The sequence below is a fragment of the Vigna unguiculata genome, unplaced genomic scaffold (genome assembly GCF_037176805.1).
Source record: "Vigna unguiculata cultivar grain cowpea cultivar isolate G323 ecotype 2 unplaced genomic scaffold, ASM3717680v1 ptg000338l, whole genome shotgun sequence".
In the NCBI taxonomy this organism is placed as follows: domain Eukaryota; kingdom Viridiplantae; phylum Streptophyta; class Magnoliopsida; order Fabales; family Fabaceae; genus Vigna; species Vigna unguiculata.
In genome coordinates this window covers 37,501-42,823 of record NW_028196973.1, presented here as the reverse complement: position 1 = coordinate 42,823, position 5,323 = coordinate 37,501, and positions in this window count along the sequence as shown.

Below are 5,323 nucleotides of genomic sequence, written 5' to 3'. Positions count from 1 at the left end.
TTCTTTTTATTCAATGAGGATAAAAAAATCATTTTTTTTAGTCTTCTATATCTATATATAGGATTTTGAAATGCTCATGTAGTCAGAGTCAAGATTCGGGGTTAATGAATTAAATATTATATTTCACTTTCTTAGAGTCTTTTGCTAGGCAAGTAATTAAGGTTTAGATGTATACATAGGGAAAGCCGTGTGCAATGAAAACTGCAAACACGGCTTGGGGAGGGATTTTTTCTTGTTTTATTCTATTGTTGAATTTTATTCAAGAATAAATTATCTACTTCATCCGACTAGTTCCGGGTTCAAGTCCCGGGCAACTCATTTTTGTAGATCGATGTTGTATTATATCTATATTTCTATTCTCTATTTCTATAAATAGAATGATATATAGAAAATAAACTTTTTTTATGAATCAATGAAATGGGATAAACAAGGTAAATTCGGATAAACCGAAATGAATAAGAACATACTAATGAATAAGAACATACTATGGATATTAGTATTGGTTGACACTGGTATATAAGTCATGTTATACTGTTGAATAACAAGTCCTCAAATTCTCGCATTATAGAGAATTTTTGTGCTTGGGAGTCCCTAATGATTAAATGAACCAAGATTTTACCATGACTGCAATTTTAGAGAGACGCGAGAGCGAAAGCCTATGGGGTCGCTTCTGTAATTGGATAACCAGCACCGAAAATCGTCTTTACATTGGATGGTTTGGTGTTTTGATGATTCCTACTTTATTGACTGCAACTTCTGTATTTATTATCGCTTTTATCGCTGCCCCTCCAGTAGATATTGATGGTATTCGTGAGCCTGTTTCTGGATCTCTACTTTATGGAAACAATATCATTTCTGGTGCGATTATTCCTACTTCTGCGGCTATAGGTTTGCATTTTTATCCGATCTGGGAAGCAGCTTCTGTTGATGAGTGGTTATACAACGGCGGTCCTTATGAACTAATTGTTCTACACTTCTTACTTGGTGTAGCTTGCTACATGGGTCGTGAGTGGGAACTTAGTTTTCGTCTGGGTATGCGTCCTTGGATTGCTGTTGCATATTCAGCTCCTGTTGCAGCCGCTACTGCTGTTTTCTTGATCTATCCTATTGGTCAAGGAAGCTTTTCGGATGGTATGCCTCTAGGAATTTCAGGTACTTTCAATTTTATGATTGTATTTCAGGCTGAGCATAATATTCTTATGCATCCATTTCACATGTTAGGTGTAGCTGGTGTATTCGGCGGCTCCCTATTCAGTGCTATGCATGGTTCCTTGGTAACTTCTAGTTTGATCAGGGAAACCACAGAAAATGAATCCGCTAATGAAGGTTACAGATTTGGTCAAGAGGAAGAAACTTATAATATTGTAGCTGCTCATGGTTATTTTGGCCGATTAATCTTCCAATATGCAAGTTTCAACAATTCTCGTTCTTTACATTTCTTCCTAGCTGCTTGGCCTGTAGTAGGTATTTGGTTTACCGCTTTAGGTATCAGCACTATGGCTTTCAACTTAAATGGTTTTAATTTCAACCAATCCGTAGTTGATAGTCAAGGTCGTGTAATAAATACCTGGGCTGATATTATTAACCGAGCTAACCTTGGTATGGAAGTAATGCATGAACGTAATGCTCATAATTTCCCTCTAGATCTAGCTGCGATGGAAGCTCCATCTGTTAATGGATAAAATTTTGATCTTAATTTAAAGTAGACGAGTTTTTGTTTAAAAATAAAGGAGCAATATCAACTTTGTTAATATTGCTCCTTTATATTGGATATTGGATTAGTAATCTTTTTTTTAGATTTCTATAGATTTATACATACGTTTTTGATTGATTTAATGATTCCTTATCTTTTTTTTTTTCCTTTGTTAGAAAAAAAAGGATAATGAAAAGGTAGAATTTGAGATATAGATCATTTTTACTATAAGGGCGGATGTAGCCAAGTGGATCAAGGCAGTGGATTGTGAATCCACCATGCGCGGGTTCAATTCCCGTCGTTCGCCCATATCTATATATAGATAGATATAGATATTGTTTAGGTTTTCAAGTATAAATCTGAAATAAAGAAAAATGGCTACTTCTAAAACTTATAAGTACGAATTCTTCAAAATAATAATTATTACAAAAGATATATTTTTGAGATAAAATAGATACATTTATCTATTTCACAAAAAAAGAATATATCCATATCGTGGTTTCCTCTTATAATACCTCAGGTGCTAATGAAACTATTTTAGTGAAATTTAACTGTCTCAATTCCCGGGCGATTGCGCAAAAGATTCGAGTTCCTTTTGGATTTCCTTCTTGATCAATTATAACTGCAGCATTATCATCATACTGAATTATTATACCGTTGCTACGTTTTAGTTGTTTACAAGTACGTACAATTACAGCTCTGATCACTTCAGATTTTTCTAAGTTCGTATTTGGTACTGCTTGTTTGATTACAGCAACAACAATGTCGCCAATATAAGCATATCGTCGATTACTAGCTCCTAGGATTCGAATACACATCAGTTCACGTGCTCCGCTGTTATCCGCTACATTCAAATGAGTTTGAGGTTGAATCATATCATTTTTTTATTATTTCAATCTAAAAAAGGAAGTAAAAATATTTTGTGTTCAAAAAAAAAGGAACCTATTATTGCCTTTTTTCTTTTCATTCTAAAGACCTATTTTCTTTGGTTCTCTTTTATTATCCTGAAATAATGAATTGAGTTCGTATCGGCATTTTGGATGATGCTATTGAAATAGCCTTTCTTGCTATATTTTCTGGTACTCCACCCATTTCATAAAGTATTTTCCCAGGTTTAACAACAGCTACCCAATATTCGGGAAATCCTTTTCCTGAACCCATACGTGTTTCAGTAGGTCTTACTGTAACCGGTTTGTCTGGAAAAATACGTACCCATATTTGTCCACCTCGGCGAACATTTCTTGACATTGCCCGCCGTCCCGCTTCTATTTGTCTAGATGTTATCCAAGCTGGCTCAAGTGCCTGAAGAGCATATCTTCCGAAGCAAATATTATTACCTCGATAGGATATTCCCTTCATTCTTCCTCTATGTTGTTTACGAAATCTGGTTCTTTGGGGGTTATAATTGATGGTTGTTTTTCAATTCCATCTTTATTACAGAACCGTACATGAGATTTTCACCTCATACGGCTCCTCGCGAATGAAGTAATTCAAATATCTATATCTATATGGATATAGATTCTATCTAATCGATAAAATAATAGAAATAGTCATATGTTTAGTAAATAACGAAATCTCGGTATTTTTTGAGATTTCATACAATCTTCGAAATTTTTAGATCTTGTTTTCAATATCGATTCTTAGAATTGGCAAAAATATAAAAAAATTCAATAAAAGAAAAATTCTCGCGGGCGAATATTTACTCTTTTATTCTCAAATTCAGATGTAATGAAATTCAGATGTTAATGTAGGGTACAACTCCTAAAAAATGGATTGTTTTTAGGTTTCTTCCGCCATCCCACCTAAGAAATCATTAAGATTTGTTTTCTTTAAGATTTTTTTAATAAAATCTTAAGTCTTAAGTATTTGCAGGTTTCGTCGTTCCCATCGCCTCTCGATTAATGGTTAGGTTTTAATTCGACAATGGAGCCTTTCTCATAGCTAAAAATTAATAAAATTTTTTTAGAATAGAATATTCATTTCTTTTTTCGTGAATCAATATTATCAGTTTTTCTTGATTCAGAGCTCTTAATTTATTGACATTAAAAATAAAAAAAAAATATATATATTATTCTTTTTTATTTTTAAGGATGCTTTAATACACTATCTTTTCTGAGATGACCCATAGACCTTTACATATTCGAATTCTATATCATTGATATATTTTAATCTCTTTCTTTCACCTTTTCTTTTATCTATATATTTTTATTGCTTTACAACTAAATAATCTTTTTTTTCTTTTATCTTTCACAATTTTTCAGTTGCTATATTCTTTTTTTATTAAATTTTTTTTCTTTTGACTAATTCTTTAGATCTAGATAATCCGAAGTGATGTGTTGGTTATTAGTTCTTTTTAAATGAATTGATACTATTAACCGGTTTCTTTTTTTTTTTTAATCATTCTAAAAAACTAACGAGTCACACACTAAGCATGGCAATCCTCTATAAAATGATTAATTTCTTTTTTTAGTCGATTCAATCTTATAAAATAGATAAATTTTTGAGAATCAAAATCGAGTAATTTTTTCTTTTTTGTTTTATATAAAATCAAAATAGGACATTGAATTATTGAATAGAAAGAAGGACATATTTTTCTTTATTTCGAAAATATCCAAACTTTTATCCCTAAAACTCCATAAATAGTTCGAACTGTATAACAACAATATTCAATTTTAGCTCGAATGGTTTGGAGAGGAACCCTACCTTCTCTGATCCATTCGACACGTGCAATTTCTTTTCCATCAATACGTCCTGCAATCTGTACTTGAACTCCTTTTGTACCTGCTTGTTCAGTTAATTCAATAGCTTTTTTCATTGCTTTACGAAATGAAACTCTATTCTTTAATTGTCCAGCTATAAATTCTGCAAGAATATTAGGGTGTTTATAAGCATTTGTAACTTTTACAATAGCAATGTTTAGTTTTCTATTCACACAATTCAGTTTTTTGTGCATATTCGTCTGTAATTCTTCGATTTTTTGAGGCTTACCCTCTATTAATAACTTTGGAAATCCCATATATATTATGACTTGAATCAGATCGATTCTTTTTTGAATCTTTATCTCTCCAATTCCCTCGACACCCGAGGATATTCTTCTATTTTTTTGTATAAAATTTTTTATCCAATCTCGTATTTTTTTATCTTCTTGTATATTCTCAGAATATTTTGTTGGTTGTGCAAACCAAATAGAATCATGACTTTGAGTTGTACCAAGTCTGAAACCAAGCGGATTTATTTTTTGTCCCATAATTCCCCACTACTGTACATAAAATTACATAAAATGATATTTCTTATTTGTGTATTTTTTATCTATAGATAGATCTTTATAACTCATTATAGCTCATTGACTAAGTTCGTTGAAATTTCTATTGTGACTATCATCGACTATTGTAAAATAAACAATTCAAAAAATCGAATAAAAGAAGATATTCAACTAAAGCAAATAGAAAATTCAAATAGAAATTCAAGTATCATAATGTTTTATTTATGTACAAATCACATCAATTACTATTTGTACTGTGTGTTGTAAATAAAATAGACATGAACCTTTTTTTTTGATTTGACCAAAAGACAAGGCTTCTGTATAGAGGTTCTTCTTTATCATAAGAGTCTATTTTGACAAATCAATAA